Here is a 26880-nt window from a genome sequence, read left to right as displayed (position 1 = left end):
CACTTAGGTAAGTGTACACATTATAGTACACTGGTTCCCACCTACAAGGGGGAAGCATTATGATTGATGGAATAATGCTGCTGGTGTTTCTCTTTATCTCTCTCTTTCTGCCTTATCCTTTATTCCCAATTTCTTTCTGTCTCATGTTAAAAAATCAATTTCTTTCTGTCTCATATTAAAAAATCTCATTTCTTTCAGTCTCATTTCTTTCTGTCTCATATTAAAAAATCAGGTGCCTTGGGAGTTGGGCTGTAGCGCAGCGGGTTAAGTGCAGGTGGCGCAAAGCACAAGGACCGGCATAAGGATCCCGGTTCGATCCCCGGCTCCCCACCTGCAGGGGAGTCGCTTCACAGGCAGTGAAGCAGGTATACAGGTGTCTATCTTTCTTTTGTCCTCTCTGTCTTCCCCTCCTCTCTCCATTTCTCTCTGTCCTATCCAACAACGACAACAACAATAATAACTACAACAATAAAACAACAAGGGTAACAAAAGGGAACAAATAAATATTAAAAAAAATAAAAATAAATTAAAAAATTTAAAAAATCAGGTGCCAGATAGTTTTGCACCCAGTTGACAACACACATTACCAAGCACTAGGAACAAGGTTCAAGCATCTGCTCCCCAACTGCAAGGGGGAGATTTAAGGAGTGGTGAAGCATGCCTGCAGGTGTCTTTCTCTCCCCCTCTCCCTACACTCTCAGTTTCTTTCCATCTTCTGTCCATCTTACTAAACTTGCTGGGGGAGAAAAAAAAAAGTGGAAGAGAAAGAGAGAGGCTGGAAGTATGGATTGACCTGTCAAAACCCATGTTCATCAGGGAAGCAATTACAGAAGCCAGATCTTCCACCTTCTGAACCACATATTGACCCTGGGTCCATACTCCCAGAGGGATAACGAATAGGAAAGCTATCAGGAGAGGGGATGGGAGACAGAGTTCTGGTGGTGGGAACTATGTGGAATTGTACCTCTCTTATACTATGACAAAAAAACGGGGAGAGGATGTGGACAGAATATTCACCAAGAAGGGATCCAAAGAGCCAAAGGACATATGAGAAAACTGATCACCATTACTAACAATCAGAGAAACACAAATAAAGGAAACAATGAGATACCACATCACTCTGATGAGAATGTCATATATCTGAAAGGGCAGTAAAACAAATGTTGGAGAAATTTTGGAGTAAGGAACTGCCCTGCTGATGTGCATGCAAATCAGTTCAACCCCTGCAGAGAGTAATCTGGCATGACCTGGCAATTTCTATTTTGGAGATATAGCTTAAGGAAATAAACACACTCATCCAAAGAGATCTATGTATATCTATGTTCATATCAGCACAATTTGTAATACTCCAAAACTGGAAGCAACGTGGGTGCCCAACATCAGATGACTGGCTAAAATATGAATGGAATATATATACAATGAGATACTAGTCAGCTGTTAAAAATGAAGTCATCTTGGGGGCTGGAGGAAGCTGCAGTGGGTTAAGTGCACATGGCCCAAAGTGCAAGGGGAGAAGCAAAGTAAAACTCAGACTGGGTTTGGTGTATTGCACCAAAGCGAAGGACTGTGGGGAAGGTGGATAGGCAAGGGGTTGAGATTGGGCTTTGTGGTCCTGGCATGTGATGGGGAAAATGAACCTAGGCTGAGCATAAAAATATTTTGCAGACGCTGACCATGGTGATATGGGATATTTTACCCGAGTGTTAAGTGTCAAGGGATTTACTGTAAAAGTTAACCCTCGAATAAAAGTGAAAAAAAAAAAAACCAAAACATATCTTGTCCTTTGCAACAACATGAATTGATCCAGGAGATATCATGCTTTGTCAAGTAAGTCAGCTGAAAAATGACAAGTATAATTTCATTTATGTAAAATGTAAAGAAATAAGGCAAAAGGGGCTGGGCGGTAGCACAGCGGGTTAAGCACACATGGATCCCGGTTCGAGCCCCCAGCTCCCCACCTGCATGGGGGTTGCTTCACAGGTGGTGAAGCAGGTCTGCTGGTGTCTATCTTTCTCTCGCCGTCTCTGGCTTCCCCTCCTCTCTCGATTTCTCTGTCTTATCCAAGAGCAAAAACAATAATAATGGCAACAAAAGGGGCAACAAAGTGGGGAAAAATGGTCTACAGGAGCGGTGGATTAGTAGTGCAGGCACTAACTTACAGATTTATTTCCCATAGGTATGGGAAATGAGTAATGTAAGATCTAAATACTAATAGACATGATTTTTAATGTGCTCACTGTATCTGGTTTGCAGATGACTAATTTTTCCTTGTATACCATTATGGCAGAGAACAGAGATAAATAAACATGCACTTACTATCCTTTTTAATTTTTTTTATTTATAAAATGGAAATATTGACAAGACTATAGGATGAGAGGTACATTTCCACACAATTCCCACCACCAGAATTCCATACCTTACCCCCTCCCCTGATAACTTCCCTATTCTTTAACCTTTTTGGAGTTTGGACCCAGGTCCATTATGGCGTGCAGAAGGTGGAAGGTATGGCTTCTGTAATTGCTTCCCCACTAAACCAGAGTGTTGACAGGTCAATCCATACTCCCAGCCTCTCTCTCTCTCTCTCTTTCCCTAGTGGGTCAGGGATCTGGGGAGGCGGGGCTCCAGGACACATGGTGGGTTCCTCTGCTCAGGGAAGTTAGGTTGACAATCATGGTATCATCTGGAACCAGGTGGCTCAAAAATAGTTAAGATATAAAGCAGAACAAACTTGTCCACTAATCATGAACCTAAAGGCAAGAATATTGCAGATGAAAATTTGGGGTGTCCATTTTGGACAAAGCTAGTAGGTCTAATTTAGGTATATTCCAGGGGGCTCATGACTTTGCTAAGTTTTGCCTGATCCTGACAGTTAATATGCAGGTGGACCCAGGTTATTGTCTGGGGAGATGGTGTCACCTACTCTCTCCCTATAAAGACTCTAATCTCATCAAGAGGACTTTACCTTCATAGCCTAATTATTTCCAGAATTCTTATTTTTAAATTACATTTCACTGGGGATTAGAGCTTCATATATAAGTATTAAGGAGACCAGACAATTCAGTTCTTGACAGTAGAATTGTAAGATCATGAAATGAATTGTGATTTTGAAACTGGAGAAGTGGATCAGTAGATAGATTGCATTCCTGATGTTCATGAGAACACAATTTTGATTGGAGCACCGCATGTGACAAGTGAGCTGTTCTCTAGTCTTTTTCTCTAGCTTATAAAACAAATCATTTCTAAAAAACAAGCTGATAGTTTTCCTTCCTGAAAAACAACATAGATAAGGACAAATACTCTATTTTGGCTATCTATATGTTTTTTAAGTCACCTTTTTATTATCTGTATTATAATACTCAATGTTTGTGATAAAAACAATAATAATAACTTGTAATATTATAACTATTATAACTAATATAAGCATTAGTTATAATAGTTACTAGAGAAGTATTAAATTCTATTTAAATCCTGTCAAGATCATTTGTCAGATAAAATTAATATAACTCACAATTTCTGATTTTAATATATAGCAAATGAAAACGTGACTATAGTAACCCAATGCATTATCAAAATAAAAATTTTTAAAGGTATATATATATATATATATATATATATATATACAAATATATAATTTTTGTTGTTTCAGTGTGTAATAATTCTTCAAAAATACCAAGCAGCTGCTGTTATGCGTTTATAAAATTAAAGGCTATCATCCTTGTCTAAGCATGATAGAATGTAGTAAGAATGGATGACAGGGGGCTGGATGGTAGTGTAGAGGGTTAAGTGCACATGGCGCGAAGCTCAAGGACCAGCTTAAAGATTCCAGTTGGAGCCCCAGACTCCCCAGCTGCAGGGGAGTCGCCTCACAAGAGGTGAAGCAGGTCTGCAGGTGTCTTATCTTTCTCTCCCCCTCTCTGTATCCCCTCTTCTCTCGATTTTTCTCTGTCCTTTCCAACAACAATGACAGCAATAACAACAATGATAAACAATAAAGGCAACAAAAGGGGGGGGAAGGCTCCTGGAGCAGTGGATTCCTAGTGCAGGCATTTTATTTATTTATTTATTTATTTATTTATTTATTTATTTATTTATTTATTTATTTAACAGAGTACTGCTCAGCTCTGGCTTTTGTTGGTGTGGGGAACTAAACCTGGGACTTGGGAGATATAGACATGAGAGATTCTTTGCATAACCATTATGCTATCTCCCCTGTCAAATCCTGGTTAGAGCTGAGTAAAGTGTGCACAGTACTAGGTAAATCATCCTCGAGCCCTTATGTCACTTCAGTTTTTTAGTAAATGTAAAATACTCTGTATTAAATATACATTAGAAAAAGATATTTCATACTAACCATTCTCTATGCTTATCTTTCAGATCTATTTATCTCTATTTGGGAATATTTGAAACTCAACAGCACTTGCAGAGTTTTGAAGGATGTGAGGTTTCTTAAAGGTAAGCGGCATCTACTATCAACTACACACATACTTTTAATACTTAGTATATGCTTCAAACTTAAAAATTCACTATCAGTTTATTTTAAGCTATTTATGCCAATAGAATTCTGAACACTCAAATATGTAAGTACTTACTGGGGGTGATGTAAACATGACAAGACTGTGATAGTTAAGTGACCATTTCTTTTGGTATCAATTCTATGTTTTAGCCTCCTTTATTCTATGTTTCTCATGATATTTCAATATGTATGCAGATTTGAGAATGCTTTATAGCCGCATGCCCGCTCAGGAAGAGAAATTGACTCTTTTATATTATTTTTATGACACTTTATCTACTCTCTCATAATTAGTGGGATATTACCTTTGTTAAATTGGATATGTCTCATTTCAAAGGCAACCTCAGAGGAAACTCTGACACAGGAAACGAAGAGACAAAAGGCACAGTTTTTCTTGTCTTTATTAATATTAATATGGTAAAGTCTAGTTCAGTTGTTTCTTGAGCAGGCAATTGTAGGCTGCTTTTTCTTTGCTGATGGCAGGAATCTAAACTCTAAAATTCTAAGCACTTACAATTAACCTTCTGGATACAATAATTAAGCACTGCTTTGATACTTCCTGCTTGGTAATTGTGAGTCATTCTTTTGACTGTAGTCAAAACAAGGTCCATATACTCTATTTCCAACCTGTGCTCAATTAAGATTAACCATTGGTATAATGCCTCAAAAAGAGTCAAAGTAGTAAAGCACATTGATTAAACTAATGTGGTCTTATGGATCTTGATGTGATATTTGTTCAAATTCTCTACGCATTCATTTTCTATAAGTAGAACATTATCATTTTTCAGGTATTACTTAAGCTATCATTTTGTTCAAAATGCTTTCCTTAAATCTGGCTTCTGCCATTAGTGATTAACTTTATGTGTCATATGTAAGGCTATACAACTATCAGGAAATATTCAAAATGAAATTAAACATCTTGTATAACAAATGTTAAAGTCCTGGTCTCTATCTGTTTTGCCCTTCAAGTTGTTTTCATTTATGTTCAGAATCTCTCTATGAAAATAAAGCTTATTTTACTTTTTATTTTTGTATTTTTATAGAAACTGAATTAAAATTTAAATCTCTGACTTTGATTGGTTTTATAGTGGAAGTTTCATTCCAGTTCTCATGCTCATGTTAATAGGTTAAGGTTGATACTTCAAATTTAATTCCTATATTAATTAATTCCTAAATTTAATTCCTATATTATATTCCTGAAACTTTTTTTTCAAAATAGTGAATCAAAATTAAATATTACCTGTGATGTAAGTATGATTAGTGAATAACAATACACCAGGCCTTAGCAATGTTTCCTTTAATATGCAGTGAATCACACTCCAAACATCCTTTGATTTTCCCTGTGCTATTATGGAAAATATATAGAAAGTGTATAAGAATTTGATAATCACTTTACATAAAAGATAACTTAAAGGCTACGGAGAAAGCATAATGGTTATTTAAAAGACTTTCGTGCCTGAGGCTCTAAGGCCCCCAAGGTCAGTCCTCAACACCACAGTCAGCCAGAGCTGAGCAGTGTTCTGGTCCTTCTGTGTTTTTATCTCTGGCTCTCTCTTTCTCTCTCTTTCTCTCTTTCTCTCTCTCTCTCTCTCTCTCTCTCTCTCTTTCTCTCATTAAAATATACAAAAATACTGAGAGAAAATAGGTCAAATCATATAATGAGAAAAGAAATATTTGAGGAGGGTAAAGTTTACTTGTTTTCAGTCAGAGGAGTATTCAAAAATGTGAAATATGTTTCAATGAAAATTTGAAATTATTTTTTAAGGGGCCCAGGCTGTGACTCACCTGGTTAATTGCACATATTACTATGCTCGAGGACCTGGTTCAAACCATACTCCCCACCTGAAGAGGAGAATCTTTAGGAGTGGTGAAGCAGGGCTTCAGGTCTCTCTGTCTTTCCCTTTCCCTTTCCCTTTCCCTTTCTGTTTCCCTCTCCTCTCAAAAAAAAAAAAAAAGTGAAACAAAATTAGCCACTAGGACTGGCAGAGTCATCAAGCAGGCACTGAGGCCCAGCAATAAACTCAGTGGCAATAAAAGCAAGCAAACAAACAACAAAGAAATAGTTTTCCTTTTAACAGAAGGGTTTTCATGAATGTTCACATAAGAAAATAAACCTGAAAGTAGTCTCAGTGGAATAATGCAATAAAAGAAAAATAATATTGAAATATTGGCAATATTGAAATCTTGGCAATACTAGAACCTAGTTCACAAGTATAATATTTAAACTTTTCTGTTATTCATTTAATACATCAATTTGTGGTCTTATAATTGTATCATCTCTTTCTTATAAATTCATTTTGAACAATCAAAGTCAAGATAACCTGTCTCCTTTCAGATTTTACTAAATGTGTTATTTCTTTCTACTTACTTGTCACCTACTTCTATGACTGCCTAAAAATACCAATATTCTAAAAATCTTGTGAACTACTAGGAAGTACCTAATAAAATATATTTAAGTTGAAAAAATTAGAAAGAGAGAGGGATTGGTTTATCTTGTGATTAAGCAGCACTCTACAGATTTTTTTGTTGTTGTTGTTCCCGGATGAAAGATGTTAAAGTTTCAGTTATTTTTAAAAATATTTATTTATTCATTCCCTTTTGTTGCCCTTGTTATTTTGTTGTTGTAGTTATTATTGTTGTTGATGTCATTGTTAGATAGGACAGAGAGAAATGGAGAAAGGAGGGGAAGACAGAGAGGGGGAGAGAAAGATAGGCCCTGCAGACCTGCTTCACCACCTGTGAAGCACCCCCTGCAGGTGGGGTGGAGGCTAGAACCGGGATCCTTAAGCGGTCCTTGTGCTTTGCATCATGTGTGCTACTGCCCAACTCCCAGGTTTCAGTTATTATAAATGTCAGGACAGAATTTCTTCTATTATGTGGTTGAAACTAGAGACTATTTGAGCTGAAGTTTAAGAAGTGAATCCAAAAATGTAACTAAGAAGATATAGATATATAAGGTCCATAATAATGCATACTATTTTATGAATGAAGGATTTAAACCCTAGGATTAGAGAATGCAATGTATATCTAGTATCTGGATAGTTGACAGATAAGTCTACAGGAGTAGAATTAGATCATGATCCTTGAATGAAATTTGAAAATATGTCTGTATTGTGAGTTTCATATATGATATAGATTCCTGCATACTATGCTTTATTTGAACGTAGAGAAATAATGTGATCAGAGTTCTGCACCTGCAGGGGCGTTGCTTCACAGACAGTGAAGCAGGTCTTCCTCAGGTGTCTGCCTTTCTCTCCCCCTCACTGTCTTCCCCTCTTCTCTCCATTTCTCTTTGTCCTATCTAAAAACGACGACATCAATAACAATAAAAAACAAGGGCAACAAAAGGGAAAATAAATAAATATATAAAAATAATAAAACAACAAGGGTAACAAAAAGGGGAAATATATGTATATAATGATTGCTGGTATTGGTATCTCCAGATTTATTGGGGGAATCATGTGTGTGTGTGTGTGTGTGTGTGTGTGTGTGTGTGTGTGTGTGTAACAGCGACTCCATCTTGTGTTTATCTGATACTAGTTTTTAGACAGCTACTTATTTGTAATCAATATTCACAAGGCTCTTGTTTATGTTGTGATAACAACGGTAAGGGTTTTAACTACGGTAGGGTTTTAGCTAAATCAAAATATTCAGAGGGTTGTTAGTTGATCATTTCAGGACAAGAAGGAGGGAAAGTGTAGTAGTACTTTGGAAAGGACACAGTGACAAGCAAATCTAGGAGCCAGTTTATAATATAATGCACCAGCCTTTCAAGCATTGGTATGACTGTCAGGACCTGAAACCCAGGGACACCACCTCTCAGCAGAGATGAGGTGAGACAAAAACTGATGGGAGCACAGAGGAAGCAATGGATCTGCTCAGTCAGGAGTGGATTTGTGCATTTCTTGTTTTAGTGCTCACAGCATACTGCTGAGTTGACAATAGGCCTCGGGATAAAAAAAAAAAAAAAAGAATTGCAGAGCCATCTGTTAAAAGAAGAAGAAGAAGAAGAAGAAGAAGAAAAAAAGGAAATGCACTTTGTAAAACATTAGTACCTGAAATCATTTGGTAAATGTTGTTAGTATAGTTTTTTTCCCCTGATGGATTATTGTTTGGGTTGCAGTTAGAACATCTGAAGAAAATAAAGGCTTGAAAATTTCTTATTTGGAGTCATTGTGAAAGGTTAGTCATTTGAGACAGGCCTGTTAGGATTTCACAGTGGACATCAGTTTGGGGTTATGATTTATCACCTAGACAGACTAATAAGTGTAGAAATACAGAAGGAGTCTTTACTGCTTTTTATTCAGAAGGAAGAATTGTTCCAGTTACTCATGATTGTTGTAAATTTCCAGGATTATTAAAACAGCTTTACAACAAGTGATATCTGTCAAAGAAATACAAAATCTAGTAACACTCCTCCCACATCTTTCGTGAATGTCCCTTTGTGTTTTTTTCTATTTATTTTGCTCAAGATTTAGTTTAAAGGCTCATAGATGTTCTTAAAATCCTGTACATCCCAAGGCTCAAAGGTCACTTCCATGTGTCTTTATTCTACAGCACATATTTGGAGTTAATTTTAAAGGTCACTTTGATTCCCTGAACCTAAAACCAGTGTTTCTCAAATCAAGAAGAACAGATACAAAGACATGGGAAACTTTTCTTTGTCTGGCTTTAAAGTCACCCCATGTACAGGCCCTACTGTTTTGATTCGATGTGACCAGTCATAATCCAGGTCACTGTGCTAGCATTCAAGTTGGCTTCATATGTCTTCAGTTTATCAGCGAGGAAAACTGTACACAGCCTTTGTTCTAATACAAAGAAAACTCTGCAGGAGAGACAAAGAGAATGCTCAGTTCTGGTCTACAGGACAACAATCCATAATTTACTTTGCAGATGTCTGTGTGATTTAGGCAGCAGGCAGAACAACCGCATAGTTGTAGCAGCTCTGGGGAAGGGATACCAAGAGGCTCATAAATCACGTTGAGGATTAAAAGCAATGAACATTCATCTTCCTAACCTCGGAAAGGAACTATTGGAGAGTCAAGGATTAGAACATAGAGAGTAAAGAATCTTTGTTCAGGGATAAAAGTTGTCAGAGTTTTTAAGGATTCTCTCAATTAGCATTGACCTACATTGATCTACAAGGCAGCAGAACATTATTTTAAAGTGCATTTAAAAACTGTCTCTTCCCCATCAAAGTAAGTTAAATGATTTGACAGAGTGCTAGGGAATCCTAATATGACATTAAAATTATATGAACATCTTAATCATTTCTTTAGATTGCTACATGTTTTAGTATGAGAAGTATTCTTCTAATAACTAATACATGGCTGGTGAAATAACTGAGTTAGATAGTGTGATACTTTGTAATGTGTGTAACACAAGCTCAAACTTGGCCCCTACTACAGTGAAGAAAGCTTCAGTGCTGGGGTCTCTCTCTCTCTCTGTATCTCTCTCTGTCTTTCTGTCTCTCTGTCTCTCTCCTTCCTTTCCTCCCTCCCTCCCTCCCTCTCTCTCTACCTGTGTCTCTGTCTTACGCAGGGATTGGGAAGTGGTGCACCAGTAGAATACACACATTACCATCTGCAAAGACAATCACAAAAAAAGAGCACAAAAGATTAGATGCCCCACCTGTAGGTAGGGAGCTTCATGAGTGCTAGAACAGTGTTGCAAGTGCCTTTTTATATCTTTTGCCCTTTATATTTCTTTCTATCTCTATCTAAAAATATCAACAAAGTGTAAAAAAAAAGTTCTACATAGGTAAAGGCTGAGTTGTGCATATGCACCAAGCCCCAGCTATAACTCTGATGGCAAATATTAATGAGTATAATTAAATATCTAATGCAGATGGGACATAGTAGCTTACTGTGTAGGGTGTGTGCCCTGTATGTGTGCATTCTAGGTTGGGGCCCTGATACTATATGTAGTGTCTTAGCACCGGGGCATATATCTGGAACTGTGGTGTCTCTTCCTTCCCCCATACTCTGTCTCTCTATTTGAATGAAAATATGAACTAGAAGCAGTGAAATTAAACATGAATAGGAGAGCGAGATGATTCGACCAGTAAACATTAGGACTTATATGAGTGAAGATCCGAGCCTTGGTACAAAGATACTAGATTAGTGCTCTAATCTCTCAGAAATATGAATAAATAAATCTACCTACAAATTATATAATCCCTGAAGAATTTCTTATTTAACTAGATGTTTTTAACGAGTGAAATAATCATGAGAAATTCTGACTTCAGAATAGTTAAATGAGGGAGATACAGACAGCTGGTTCTCTCCTCTAACATTTAGTAAATAAATGGCCTGTTACTAATTGTTTTTATTTGAAAAGTTATTCTAATCAAAGGTCTTTCGATGCAAAAGAGCAAATTATGCTCAGTGAGCAGTTTCACTGCTGTTGTTGTTAAGGATAGGAACTTTAATCAAATTTTAAAGTATTGAAAATTACTCTTTCTTTAAATTCCCTCATTATTTTAAATCAGGTTTATGATATATGGAACTTGGTAATTTTATTTAAAAAAAAAAAAAAAAACAGCAGTACAGAGTAGAAAGTACAAAAATCGGTTCCCGGACTGAGAAGTTGCTAGTGGCTGAGCTCTGACCACATCTCCTGGAAACGGTAGGATTTTCTGCCTTTAGTAGGCCAGCCAATAAGGGGTCCTAGCGGTGACACCACGGAGGTGACTATAACTTAATTTGGGTTAAGAATTAGAGTAGGAAAAAAGGGGAAAAATTTTTTTTTCTTCCTTTTAATTTCTAAGCATACCTCCTTCCCCACCCCACCCCCATAACCAGTCCCTGGGGACCAGCTCCTAGCAGGATCCCCTGCTAGGAGCTCCTTTTCTTTACCAATTTCCTGTCCCACCAGGGAGTATCATTAATTCTAAGTCTATACCCTTCTGAAACCTCTGGCCTTTTTTCTTTCGAAGTAGCCAACCCCCCCCCCCACCTCATCCCACATAGCTAATTAAATAATTAAAAATAAATACATAAAAAAACCCTTTCCTTTCACTGCCCTTTTATGACTGGTCTTTTATCTTTTTCTTTTTTTTCTCTCTCTCTTTCTTTTTTTTTCTTTTTCTTTTTCTCATGATTGTCATCCTTTCTTCCTTAATCCTACAGCTTCCAAAGACACAAGCCCCAGCCCCCACACCAACAAACAGTGTGCTTTTTTGAATTCATTGATACACATTTGGGAATTTCCTTTCATTGCTCTTTAATTACAGCTCTTTTTCTTATCTTTTCCCTTTTCTCTATCTTGCCTCTTTTTTTTTTTTTTAACCTTTTCATACACTTCTTCCTTCTTCTTTGCCTGTCTGAATTTGTGAATTATTTTGGAGAAGAAATCTGACTCAGAGTGGACTCTCTATGTGTGTATCTCGGCTCTAGTTCCCTTTCCCCTCTTGTTAACCCTAGAATATACAGTGGATAGTATATTTGCATAACTGTCTATTCTTGCTATTCTTTTTTTCTTTTCTCTTTCTTCTTCACTGGGATTTGGTTACTATTTATTCACGGACTGGAGAAATTGTTTGGCTAACTGGTAACGATTAAACTGCTTCAATACTTGCTTCAGTTGCTACTGTAATTCCTGAGGTTGGTGAGTGCAATTGTCATAAAGGTATTTAGTACAGTGTTACTTGTACTCAAGACACAACAGCTGAGGAACAACAGAGCATAAAAAAGGAAACACATAAATCAAAAAAATGGGTAGATCAAGAACAAATAAAACTGCTACTCCAATGAATGAAGACAAGAGCCCAGAAGAAACTACAAATCAGCCAGAAGTAACCATAGATAAGAAAAGTATGCAAGCAATAATAAATTTATTAATCACAGAAATGAAAACAACATTGGAGGAAAGCAATGACAGTATTAGGGAAACAACAGTTGAGACCCCCAAGGAAAATACTGATTATCTTGAGGCAATCAGAGAACTGAAAGCTGAAATAGCTGTAATGAAGAAAGAAGCTGAGGCAAGGGAAAGCAGACTAACAGAAGCAGAAAACAGAATTAGTCAGACAGAGGATGAGTTAGAGAAAACGAAGAAAGAGGTGAAAGAGCTTAAAAAGAGATCGAGAGACACTGAAAACAACAACAGAGACATATGGGATGATCTCAAAAGAAGTAACATTGGTATAATTGGCCTGCCAGAGGAAGAAAGAGACGAAGGGGAAGCAAACATTCTAGAAGAAATAAAAGAAAAAAACTTCCCAGAGCTGAATAACAGAAAGGACATCAAGATTCAAGAGGCCCAGAGAGTACCAGACAGAATCAACCCAGACCTGAAGACACCAAGACACATCATATTCACAATGAGAAGAAGTAAGGATAAAGAAAGGATCCTAAAGGCTGCAAGAGAGAAACAAAAAGTCACATACAAGGAAAAACCCATAAGATTATCTCCAGACTTCTCCACTCAAACTCTAAAAGTCAGAAGGGAAAGGCAAGATATCTATGGAGCCCTGAATGTAAATGGGTTTCAACCAAGGATAATATATCCTGCTAGACTTTCATTCAAACTAGATGGAGGGATCAAAACCTTCTTAGACAAACAACAGTTAAAAGAGGCAACCATCACCAAGCTGGCCCTGAAAGAGGTTCTAAAAGACCTCTTATAAACAAGAACATCACTATAATACTTGCAATATATCAGAGCAAACAAAATTTTTTTTGAACAATGGAACTACAATACATTAAATACATAATATCAATAAACGTCAATGGCTTAAACTCACCCATCAAAAGGCACAAGGTGGGGGGATGGATCAGAAAACATAACCCAACCATATGCTGCTTGCAAGAATCCCATCTGTCACAACAAGATAAACACAGACTTAAAGTGAAAGGATGGAAAACTATCATACAGGCTAACGGACCACAAAAAAGGGAAGGAACAGCGATTTTCATCTCAGACACGATAGATTTTGAATTAAATAAAGTAATAAAAGATAGGCAAGGACATTACATAATGATTAGAGGATCAATCAGACAAGAAGACTTAACAATTATTAACATCTGTGCACCCAATGAGGGACCATCTAAATACACCAAGCACCTACTGAAAGCATTTCAAAAATACATCAATAGTAATACAATAATAGTGGGAGACTCCAATATCCCACTCTCGCACTTAGACAGATCAACAAAGCAGAGAACCAATAAAGAAACAAGAGAATTGAATGAAGAGATTGACAGACTAGACCTCTTGGACGTTTTCAGACTCCTTTACCCCAAAAAACTGGAATACACCTTCTTTTCAAATCCTCATAACACATACTCAAGGATAGAAAACATGTTAGGCCACAAAGACAGCATCAATAAATTCAAGAGCATTGAAATCATCCCAAGTATCTTCTCAGACCACAGTGGAGTAAAACTAACATTTAACAACAAACAGAAAATTGTTAAAAGTCACAGAATTTGGAAACTAAACTACATACTCCTTAAGAACCACTGGGACAGAGACTCACTCAAGCAGGAAATTCAAATGTTCCTGGAAACAAATGAAAATGAAGACACAACCTATCAAAATATTTGGGACACAGCTAAAGCAGTACTGAGAGGGAAACTGATAGCCATACAATCACATATTAAACACCAAGAAGAAGCTCAAATGAACGACCTTACTGCACACCTCAAGGACTTAGAGGAAGAGGAACAAAGGAACCCTAAAGCAACTGGAAGGACAGAAATCACTAAAGTTAGAGCAGAAATAAACAGCATTGAAAATAAAAGAACTATACAAAAGATCAATGAAGCCAAATGTTGGTTCTTTGAAAGATTAAACAAAATTGACAAACCCATAGCCAGACTCACCAAACAAAAAAGAGAGAAGACTCAAATTAATAGAATTGTAAACGATGGATGAGATATCACAACTGACACCTCCGAAATCCACAAATCCTGCAAAACTTCTATAAAGAACTATACGCCACCAAGCTAGAGAATCTGGAAGAAATGGAACAATTCCTAGAAGCATATGCCCTTCCAAAACTGAACCAAGAAGAACTAAAAAATCTAAATGCACCAATCACAGACAAAAAAATTGAAACTGTTATTAAGAATCTCCCCAACAACAAAAGTCCTGGACCAGATGGCTTCACAAACGAATTCTACAAAACTTTCAGGGAACAGTTAGCACCCATACTTCTTAAGCTTTTGCATAAGATTGAAGAAACAGGAATACTCCCTTCCACCTTCTATGAAGCCAATATCACCCTGATACCAAAAGCTGATAGGGACAGAACAAAAAAGGAAAACTACAGACCAATATCTCTGATGAACATAGATGCCAAAATATTAAACAAGATTTTGGCCAACCGGATACAGCAACACATCAAAAAGATTGTTCATCATGACCAAGTGGGATTCATCCCAAAATGCAAGGTTGGTTCAACATCCGTAAGTCAATCAATGTCATTCACCACATCAATACAAGCAAAGCCAAAAACCACATGATTATCTTAATAAATGCAGAGAAAGCCTTTGACAAAATCCAACACCCATTCATGCTCAAAACTCTACAAAAAATGGGAATAGATGGGAAATTCCTCAAGATAGTGGAGTCTATATATAGCAAACCTACAGTCAACATCATACTCAATGGACAGAAGTTGAAAGCATTCCCCCTCAGATCGGGGACTAGACAGGGCTGTCCACTGTCACCGTTACTCTTCAACATAGTATTGGAAGTTCTTGCCATAGCAATCAAGCAAGAGAAAGAAATCAAAGGAATACAGACTGGAAGGGAAGAAGTCAAGCTCTCACTATTTGCAGATGATATGATAGTATACATAGAAAGACCTAAAGAATCCAGTAGAAAATTCCTGGAAGTTATTAGGCAATACAGCAAGGTATCAGGCTACAAAATCAATGTACAAAAATCAGTGGCATTTTTTTTGCAAACACTAAAACTGAAGAAGAAGACATCCAGAAATCACTCCCATTTACTGTTTCAGCAAAATCAATCAAATACCTAGGAATAAAGTTGACCAAAGAAGTGAATGACTTGTATACTGAAAACTATGAGTCGCTACTCAAGAAAAAAGAAAGTGATACCAAGAAATGGAAAGATATCGCATGTTCATGGATTGGAATGATAAATATCATCAAAATGAATATTCTCCCCAGAGCCATATACAAATTTGATGCAATACCCATCAAAGTTCCACCAAGCTTCTTTAAGAGAATAGAACAAACACTACAATCATTTATCTGCAACCTGAAAACACCTAGAATTGCCAAAACCATCTTAAGGAAAAGAAACAGAAATGTAGGCATCACACTCCCAAACCTTAAAATATATTATAAAGCCATCATCATCAAAACAGCATGGTACTGGAACAAAAATAGGCACACAGACCAGTGGAACAGAATTGAAAGCCCAGAAATAAAATCTCCACACCTATGGGCATCTCATCTTTGATAAGGGGGCCCAAAGGATTAAATGGAAGAAGGAGGCTCTCTTCAATAAATGGTGCTGGGAAAACTGGGTTGTAACATGCAGAAGAGTGAAATTGAACCACTTTATCTCACCAGAAACAAAAATAAACTCCAAATGGATCAAAGACCTAGATGTAAGACCAGAAACAATCAAATACTTAGAGGAAAACATTGGTAAAATACTTTCCCACCTACACCTCAAGGACATCTTTGATGAATCAAACCCAATTGCAAGGAAGACTAAAGCAGAAAAAAACCAATGGGACTACATAAATTGAAAAGCTTCTGCACATCCAAAGAAACTATTAAACAAACAGAGAGACCCCTCACATAATGGGAGAAGATCTTCACATGCCATACATCAGACAAGAAACTAATCACCAAAATATATAAAGAGCTCAGCAAACTTAGCACCAAAAGAGCAAATGACCCCCTCCAAAAATGGGCAGAGGATATGAACAAAACATTCACTACAGAGGAGATCCAAAAGGCTAACAAACATATGAAAAACTGCTCTAGGTCACTGATTGTCAGAGAAATGCAAATTAAGACAACACTAAGATACCACCTCACTCCTGTAAGAATGGCATACATCAAAAAGGACAGCAGCAACAAATGCTGGAGAGGATGTGGGGACAGAGGAACCCTTTTACATTGCTGGTGGGAATGAAAATTGGTTTAGCCTCTGTAGAGAGGAGTCTGGAAAACTCTCAGAAGGCTAGACATGGACCTTCCATATGATCCAGTAATTCCTCTCCTGGGGTTATAACCCAAGGACTCCATAACACCCAACCAAAAGGAGGTATGTACTCCTATGTTCATAGCAGCAAAATTAATAATAGCTAAAACCTGGAAGCAACCCAGGTGCCCAACAACAGATGAGTGGCTGAGAAAGCTGTGGTATATATACACAATGGAATACTATGCAGCTATCAAGAAAAATGAACTCACCTTCTCTGACCCATCTTGGACAGAGCTAGAAGGAATTATGTTAAGTGAGATAAGTCAGAAAGAAAAAAATGAGTATGGGATGATCCCACTCATCAACAGAAGTTGAGTAAGAAGATCTGAAAGGGAAACTAAAAGCAGGACCTGACCAAAGTCTAAGTAGAGCACCAAAGTAAAAGCCCTGTGGTGAGGGGTAGACATGCAGCTTCCTGGGCCAGTTGTGGGTGGGAGTGAGTTGGAGGGATGGGTCACAGTCTTTTGGTGGTGGGAATGGTGTTTATGTACACTCCTAGCAAAATGTAGACATATAAATCACTAGTTAATTAATATGAGAGGGGGAAAATCAATTGTATGTCTCAAAGTTTTTCAAAACACAAACTGAATCTTTTTAATATATAGGCTGTGTATTTGATATGTGGACTCTCTCAGAAGCCTATACCAAGTAGATTAGAAGCATTCAATAGCACAGCTATATACGAGATACTGGGTACTGTACAGCAAACCATAACAAAAGGACTTTTCAAAGTTAACCCAATTACCTGATAATTTGATGATAACATTAACTATCGATTGTCTTTTTGAACCCTAAGACAGCAGGAACCTCACATCTCCACTATAGAGCCAATACTTCCCCCAGTCCTGGAACCCTTGGATAGGGCCCAGTTTTCCGTATGCCTCTCCCAATCCATATCAAATAATATTGCATCTGCTGATCACAACCTAAGCAATGCAACGATTGCCACCTCAACATGCTTCAGCTCAGACTGTGTCCAGAGACTTCACGTGTGGAATGACAACCCTTGAGCTTCATTACTCGGGTGAGACCTTTCTTTTTATAGTACACTCTAATTTCATCTCAAGTGGTTCACTTTCTAACAAAGTCCCAAAACCTAGATATACACCAGTTTCTGTGAGAGAGAGCTTATGTTCACAGGTATCCATAAACTACTGCAAAATATAAACCTGAAGGCAGAAGTACACTAGAGTTTGCAGTGAGTACCTCCCTAACACTTCCTCTCCACTATTCTAAGCTTTGGGTCCATGATTGCTCAACAGCTTGTTTGGCTTTGTATGTTAACTCTCTTTTCAATCACCAGGTTCCAGATGCCACCAGGATGCTAGCCAGGCTTCCCTGGATTGAAGACCCCACCAAAGTGTCCTGGACCTCAGCTTTCCCAGAGACACACCCTACTAGGGAAAGAGAGAGGCAGACTGGAAGTATGGACTGACCAGTCAACGCCCATGTTCAGTGGGGAATCAATTACAGAAGCAAGACTTTCTGCCTTCTGCAACCCTCAATGACCCTGGGTCCTTGCTCCCAGAGGGATAGAGAATGGGAAAGCTATCAGGCGAGGGGGTGGGATATATGGAGATTGGGTGGTGGGAACTGTGTTGAGTTGTACCCCTCCTACCTTATGGTTTTGTTAATTAATAGTTTCTTAAATAAAAAAAATTTAAAAAAAGAAATTATAAAAATCACTCATTTATGGATAACTAATTTTACAAAGGAAACACACTTATATTATAATTTCTGATTCCTGGGTTAACATCAGATAGCTCTTAGAAGGGATTATTTTAATGTATCCAATATTTAATTGTCTGTTTTTGCTAAGGGAAATTACACTGTGGGTAATCCAAAGTGACTGATCATTTTTAAAGTATTTATATTTGGATTTGAAATGTGTTTTGTGTCATATTTAAACCCAATTTCACCTAACATTTGAGAAGTCCTGCTTGCTCTTTTGAAAACAACTGGAGTAATATAGCAAGCACTGCAATTTGGGTTATTTCTGCACTTGAGTGAACCATATTCCACACCCTATGCTTGGGACAAATAACCTTTCTTTCCCTTTGGCAGGCAATGCTACACTACTCTAATTTAGTTCAAATATCTTTTTAGCTACCTCATTTTCTTTCTCCAGAGTGGTGATTAAGTACCATATGCTTTGATATAAGTGTGTATAATGAATTTAAAGTAAAAAACAAAAACCTTCTCTTTGTTCGTAGTAATGTAACATTGCCGTTAGCTGTTTATCTGTCTCCTAACAAAACTGTTGTACCAGGTGCCAATTAGCAGTGGAGTACAGAATTTTGAAACTCAGCTAGGCCTCTTTGTTACATAAAGACAGACTGATACTGTGTTACACATACAGAGGAAATACATTTTGGACCAAAAAGTAGACTAAACATTCTTGATATCATGACTCCTTTTACTTAAGCATAAACTTTGTATCTAACATATGATAAAATAAAAAAAAAAAGCAACCAACTAAAAAAGATAAAATATTTGCCTTAGTGCTTCTGGTTGCCTTCAGTCCAGAACAATTAGTTATTTTAACAACCAAGAAGGTTTATTTGGAAATAAAATAATAGGAAGGAGAGTGGATCTGATTATGCATTTGTGGTCAGATTGACATCTAAAGTCTCTCAGCTCCAGGCTAACAGTCCCTAAGTAACTTTAGGAGGACCACGCCTTCAGTGACGCATGAATGAGAAATAATCAGCTTTAAATTTATGTATTTATTATTGGATAGACACAGAGAGAACTTGAGAGGGGGAGGAGGGATAGTGAGTGAGACAGAGAGACACCTACAGCACTGCTTAACCATTCCTAAAGCTTCCACCCTGCAGGTGGGGATCAGAAGCTTGAACCTGGGTCTTCACACACTTTAAAGTGTGTGCTTAATCAAGTGCACCACCATCGATTCCTATAATCAACTTTTCTAGTGGGAGATGCAAGGCATGCTGGTTATGTTGTTTTTCTGGTCTATGCATGTGTGGTCATTCTCTAGCCTTCTAACCTCATTTAAATAAAGTTCTGAATATTAATTTGAATGCTGCCTATCTGAATAGTTTCAGTCTTAAATGAGGTGAACAGAATAAAAATAAATGATAGATGTTAAATTTATTTTAAAATACATATATATATTTTTTTATTTAAGAAAGGATAAATTAACAAAACCATAGGGTAGGAGGGGTACAAGTCCACACAGTTCCCACCACCCAATCTCCATATATCCCACCCCCTCCCCTGATAGCTTTCCCATTCTCTATCCCTCTGGGAGCAAGGACCCAGGGTCATTGTGGGTTGCAGAAGTTGGGAGGTCTGGCTTCTGTAATTGCTTCCCCGCTGAACATGGGTGTTGACTGGTCGGTCCATACACCCAGTCTGCCTCTCTCTTTCCCTATTAGGGTGGGTCTCTAGGGACGCGGAGCTCCAGGACACATTGGTGGGTCTTCAGTCCAGGGAAGCCTGGCCGGCATCCTGATGGCATCTGGAACCTGGTGACTGAAAAGAGAGTTAACATACAAAGCCAAACAAATTATTGAGAAATCATGGACCCAAAGCTTGGAATAGTGGAGAAGAAGTGTTAGGGGGGTAATCACTGCAAACTCTAGTGTACTTCTGCTTTCAGGTATATATTTTGCAGTAGTCTATGGATACGTGTGAACATATGCTCTCTCTCACCGAAACTAGTGTATATCTAGGTTTTGGGACTTTGTTAGAAAGTGAACCACCTGGGATGGAATTAGAGAATACTATGAAAGGAAAGGTCTCACCTGAGTAATGAAGCTGAAGGGTTGTCATTCCACACGTGAAGTCTTTGGACACAGTGTGAGCTGAAGCATGTTGAGGTGGCAATTGTTGTGCTGATTAGGTTGCAATAGGCAGATGCAATATTATTTGATATGGATTGGGAGAGGCATACGGGAAAGTGGGCCCTATCCAAGGTTTCCAGGACTGGGGGAAGTAGGGGCTCTATAGTGGAGATGTGAGGTTCCTGCTGTCTTAGGGTTCAAAAAGACAATCAATAGTTAATTTCATCATCACATTATTTGGTAATAGGTTAACTTTAAAAAGTCCTTTTGTTAGGGTTTGCTATACAGTACCCAGTATCTTGTATATAGCTGTGCTATTGGTTGCTTTTGATCTACTTGGTCTAGGCTTTTGAGAGAGTCTGCATATCAAATACACAGCCTATATATTACAAAGACTAAGTCTGTGTTTTAAAAACTTTGAGACAGACAATTAATTTTCCCCCTCTCATAGTAATTAACTAGTGATTTATATGACTAAATTTTACTAGGAGTATACATAAACACCATTCCCACCACCAAAAGACAGTGACCCATCCCTCCCACCCACTCCCACCCCCCGCTGGCCCAGGTAGTTAAATTTATTTTAAAAAATATTTTAAATACTTCCATATAATGGGTTGCAAAATAAAATATATATATATTCCATTTTTCCCTTTAGTTTTTTTTTCTTTAAATATGTTTGCTAATAGTTTAGATAGCATACAATGGATTTTTCAGGCGGTGGGCTTATATATAATATTTGTTTGGAGATTATTACTGAAATGAGTCTGTATATTTGTGCCAGCATATCTTTTTTACTTGTTTATGAATTTGTGATGAAAAATATGTTAAGTTCTCCTGAGAATGTGGTCCTTACATTCTAGTGAGGAGAATAAAAACAAATGTTATAATATTCAATTCAATTTAAATTATAGGTGTATTTATTTCTAGAGAAATGATAAATGTGGCACAGAAATCACACTGTGGCAAGAAGCAGGACATTTATGTATTGTAAGGAGGTAAAGATAAATGATGTTTTGTCCATTTTAATAATAACATGTTGGAAGAAGGTCTTCTAAATATGGACATTTTAAAATATTTACAGATTGTGTAGAAACAGACCTGGAATATGTCTAGAGAAGAAAACTGCAAAGAAAGATACAGATTCTACTTTTCTGATGTAAAAAATATTAGGTGGACACAGTAAAAAACAAACAGCAGTAAAACAACAACAACAACAACAACACAAACCTAGCAAAAATGACGTGATTATCCTGGTGGAAAAAGTGAGTGGGGTAGAAATATCCAAAGTGAAATTCCGTAGTCAGCATACTTTGGTGGGGAAGTGCATGGAGTTCATCTTTTCCTACAAGACTAAATAGATCGGAGCAGAGCAATGTACCCTGATGTGTTTTATCTTCACAAGAGAATTTTCTGATTGATTTGTTGACACTGAAGTATAATGGCACCCTTTTAAGGCAATTACAACAATCTAAGTGAGCAAGAATATTATCTGGCAACAAGGGTCCTGCAGATATAGTGCTAAAAAGTAAGAAGTTTGAGACCATTTGCTTTGGTGGCATCTGGTATGTGCAGTGTGGGAAGACGACAGAGGTCAAGGATGAATCCATGATGTCTGAGTTGTTTAAATGGAGGCTGGTTTGCTACTGACAGCATATCAAGTCTGAATTGCCTTTGAATATATAAGGAGAAATGTTGCCTAGGAATTTGGAAGTTAATTCACTTTCTAATGTAAATGCTATGGCATTGGATCAAAACCTTTTTTAGAAATACATAATAATCCCTAAATGCAGTTGCTGTTCTAAACTCTTTGAATTGTTTGACTTATTTAATTTGATACACAGAATGACCTAAGGAGAATAGCACTGTTAATATTATCCCCGTTATGCAGCTAAAGGGTCCGGGTGGTGGGCATCTGGTGGAGCACACATGTTATAACGTGCAAGGACCCAGTTTTGATTCCTCCGATCCTCACCTGAAGGTGGGAAGCTTTGCAAGTGGTAAAGCACTGTTGCAGGTGTCTGTCTCTCTCCCTATCTATCACCACCCTTCCCTCTCAATTTCTGGCTGTCTTTATCCAATAAATCAACAAAGATAATAAAAAATTTGAAAAAAGATGAAAGGAAAGTGGAGCTAAAAGGGTAATACTTTCTAAGTAACAATAGTTGGTAGGTAGCAAAGTTGTCTAACCTAGAGAGCACAAGCTTCTTGACTCCTACTGTCTTCCTCCCAAGAAGATAGTTTCCAACAACCAGACATGGGTTTTAAGCACCAGGGAAGAATGAATGAGCTATAAAAGAACCAGGCATAAGGGCACCGATAAGAAGTAAAGATGACTTGTCAGGAGGATAAACCTTACTAATTTCAGCATCCCAGATCAAGAGAAGGAAATAGTCCAAGCACTGCTGCTGAATTGAGGAAGAACAAGATTGAGAAGAAATCCTTAGAATTCACACTGTGATTCCACTGTTTACTTTAGCACTACTGGTGCTCATGGACCATTGGAACTTTTTTTTTTAAATAATAAGCCATGGAAACAAAATATATATATATTTGATTTTCTACATCAAGGCAGAAAATTGAAAGGACCTGTTGAGAACAAATGGGTTTTCTAAAGATCTTTTGCTCCCATTTGACACTCAGGATAGGTGTGGTGAATACAAACAGGGTTTTTGAGGGAACTTTCCTGGTTGTTAACTGCTTAACTTTCCTGCATAACTGCTTCTTAAACAAAAATCAAAACCAAAGTAAAATAAAAAGGAGAGAAGGAAGGAAGGAGGGGAAGGAAGGAAGATAGAAAAGAAGAAAGGAAGAAAGAAAGAAAGAAAGAAAGAAAGAAAGAAAGAATGAAAGGAAGGAGAAATGAAGAAAAGGGCGAAGAAAAAGAAGGAAAGAGGTGGCACTTTCCAATATTTAACTGTGTTGGACCGATAATAAGATACCTGGAATGCTTTCCTAATTTTCATGTTTGTCAGACATGTTTCTAAGAAGTTTAAATATGTCCACTTCATCCAAATGATCAAACTGGAGTGGGTTGGGGGATAGTACAGTGGCTATTCAAACGACTTTCATATCTGAAGCTATCAGATCCCAGGCTTAATCCTTGACACTACCAAGACTATGACAAAATTTGAAACTCCACAACTGGGGTCCATTTTAGGGAATTCATGAAATTTTTCAGCGATCTGCTGTGGTTCCTATTTTGTGGTCAGAAATCCTCCTTCAGTGTGTATTGGTAATATCATTATATTATAATATAGCCCATTAGAAACACTGAATGTTTATTAGATTTTATTACAACCATGAGTTTCATTACGACTGTTGTATCTTTTTTTATTTATGTAATGCTAGGTCATCAGACGTATGCTTGAGGTGAAACATTTCATTTCTTTTCAGATCGTTCCCTCATACTACACCCATCACTAAGGTGTCAATCCCCATAGATGCAAATCCATTGCCCTTTAATACTGCTGTAGCTCATGTCTTCATTTTCATTTGACTGTAGGAACATTTTTACTTCTTCCTTAACTTACTCTTTGGCCCAGTAGTTGTTAAGCATTGTACTATTGCGTTTCTACATTTTGGTACTTTTACTAATTTTCTATTTGTTGTTGAGCATTAGTTTAATTCCATTGTGGTCTTAGAAGATGTTTAGGATGATTGCAATGCTCTTGACTTTGTTGGCACCATTTTTTTTTTTTTTTTTTTTTTTTTTGTGGCCTAACATATGAGAATGTTCCCTGTGGACTTGAAAGGAATGTGAATTCCAGTTTCTTGGGGTGAAGGGCTTTGAAAATGGCCAATAGGTCTAGTCTATCTATCTCTTCAGTTAATTACCTTGTGTCTTTATTAACTCTCTGCCTAGATGATTCATCAGTCTGAGAAAGTGGGGGATTGAAGTTTCCTACCATTACTGTGTTGCTGCTGATGTATTTTTGTAGTTCTTTCAGTAGATGTTTGGCATATTTAGATGGGAGAAGAAAAGACCCAGTGAAGGGCAACAGTCAAAAGGAACTATTTCCAGACCCTTCCTTTAAAAAAAAAAAAAATTCCAGTTCCCACAATGCCTCTCAAATGTATGTCCTATTCTGTCTTTCCCTTGCTGATGCTGTCAGTTGTATCATGCACACATGGCACAGCGCATTCCCAACAGTCACAAATTTCCTTTGCAATTTCTTTGCACCCTCTCCCTTCCTCTGCTATCTCTCCTCTACTGCTTGGAAACCTTTCCATTTAAAAGGGCTGGGATCTGAAGAGATTTCCTGAGGAGAGTTACCATACAGTTGTCTTCCTTCAGTCATCTTGGCTGCACTGTTATTATTAGTTTTCTTTTCTATTTTTTAAAGATTTTATTAATGAGAAAGATAGGAGGAAAGAGAGAAAGAACCAGATATTTCTCTGGTACATGTGCTGCGGGGATTCAACTCAGGATCTCATGCTTGGAAGTCCAATGTTTTGTCCACAGCACCATCGCCCAGAACACCCCCACTGTTACTTCTTATAGCCAAAAAGGCAGTTAAAATATTGGAGGACATGCAGATACGTATAGGAAGTAGTAGTTTATCTTTCAATCATTTGGGATTCCAATGTCACCTTAAATGAAATAGAGACATACTTAATGGTTCATAATTCAAAATTAATACATTCACATTTGTCTGACATGGTTAAATGAGGAGAACTTATGGCTAACCATCATGTGATTTCTCACAGCCCTCAGTTTATGTTTTGAAAAATGAATTCCATATAAAATATATTAGTTGATATTTTTTATTTCACCTCTTTTTTATTTCTAATTATGTTCTGATAGTTTATTTATTTGATGAAAAGCTTTAAGATGAATGTGTGTTTCTTTTTTTTGTTTTTTGTTTTTGTTTCTGATTTTATTTTTTTAATTTTTTTTATTTATAAAAAGGCAACACTGACTAAACCATAGGATAAGAGGGGTACAACTTCGCATAATTCCCACCACCTGATCTCTGTATCATATCCCCTCTGCTGATAGCTTTCCTATTTTTTTTTAAGTATTTTATTTATTTTAATTTTGAGAGAGGTACAGAGAGAGAAAGACACAGAGAGAAGCACCAGAGCACTGCTCAGCTCTGGCTTATGGTGATGCAGGGGATTGAACCTGGTATTTCTGAGCCTCAGGCATGAGAGTCTCTTTGCATTAAGCATTGTGCTATCTACCCCCACAGCTTTCCTATTCTTTAACCCTCTGGGAGTATGGACCCAAGGTCATTGTGGAATGCATAAGGTTGAAGGTCTGGCTTCTCTAATTGCTTCCCCATTGAACATGGGTGTTAACAGGTTGATCCGTACTCCTAGCCTTTTTTTTTTTTTAATTTTTTTATTTAAGAAAGGATTAATGAACAAAACCATAAGGTAGGAGGGGTACAAATCCACACAATTCCCACCACCCAATCTCCATAACCCACCCCCTCCCATGATAGCTTTCCCATTCTCTAGCCCTCTGGGAGCACAGACCCAGGGTCATTGAGGGTTGCAGAAGGTAGAAGGTCTGGCTTCTGTAATTGCTTCCCCGCTGAACATGGGCGTTGACTGGTCGGTCCATACTCCCAGTCTACCTCTCTCTTTCCCTAGTAAGGTGTGTCTCTGGGGAAGCTGAGCTCCAGGACACATTGGTGGGGTCTTCAATCCAGGGAAGCCTGGCTAGAATCCTGGTGGCATCTGGAACCTGGTGATTGAAAAGAGAGTTAACATACAAAGCCAAACAATTTGTTGAGCAATCATGGATCCCAAGCTTGGAATAGTGGAGAGGAAGTGTTAGGGAGCTCTTTCCCTAGTCAGGGAGGGCTCTGGGGAAGCAGAGCTCCAGGACACATTGGTGGAGTTGTCTGTCCAGGGAAGTCTGGTTGGCATCCTGCTAGCATCTGGAACCTGGTGGCTGAAAAGAAAGTTAACATACAAAGCCAAACAAATTGTTGACCAATCATGGACCTAAAGGCTGAAATAATGATGAGTTGGGTTATTTCTTTTTAAAAAAAATTTTAAGTATTTTTTTGTTGGATAGAGATAGTCAGAAATTGAAAGGATAGGGGGAGATTGAGAGGGAAAGAGAAAGACAGACATCTACAAGATTGTTTCACCACTCGCAAAACTTGCCCTCTGCAGGTGGGGACCCAGGTCTGTGCGCACTGTAACATGTGTGCTCAGCCAGGTGTGCCACCACCCCTCCCCAGATGAATGTGTATTTCTGATACCAACATGGTATACAATATGCTTGTGTATACATATGTAACTTCCAAATTTTCAGATTCCTTTCATATAGGCAAATACTCACTTGCTAGATTCCACTGCCTCGTGGAAGTTGCTGTTTTAAATTGCAGGTAGACAAAGCAAGTTTCCTGG

At 37.7% G+C, this 26880-nt stretch overlaps 1 protein-coding gene across 4 annotated transcripts in view; it reads left to right on the top strand.

Moving 5' to 3' along the window:
- Positions 1–26880, top strand: part of CDH12 (cadherin 12) — a 1156262-nt gene that overhangs the window by 332968 nt on the left and 796414 nt on the right. For all 4 annotated transcript variants that reach the window (XM_060191184.1, XM_060191183.1, XM_060191185.1 and 1 more), the window contains exon 2: positions 4375–4452. The gene's annotated coding sequence lies outside the window, so the exon portion shown is untranslated. The remainder of the gene's footprint in view (positions 1–4374; positions 4453–26880) is intronic.

This window comes from Erinaceus europaeus, chromosome 5 (genome assembly GCF_950295315.1).
Source record: "Erinaceus europaeus chromosome 5, mEriEur2.1, whole genome shotgun sequence".
In the NCBI taxonomy this organism is placed as follows: domain Eukaryota; kingdom Metazoa; phylum Chordata; class Mammalia; order Eulipotyphla; family Erinaceidae; genus Erinaceus; species Erinaceus europaeus.
Note: the sequence above shows the minus strand (reverse complement) of the source record. Positions and strands in the feature narration are given on the sequence as shown.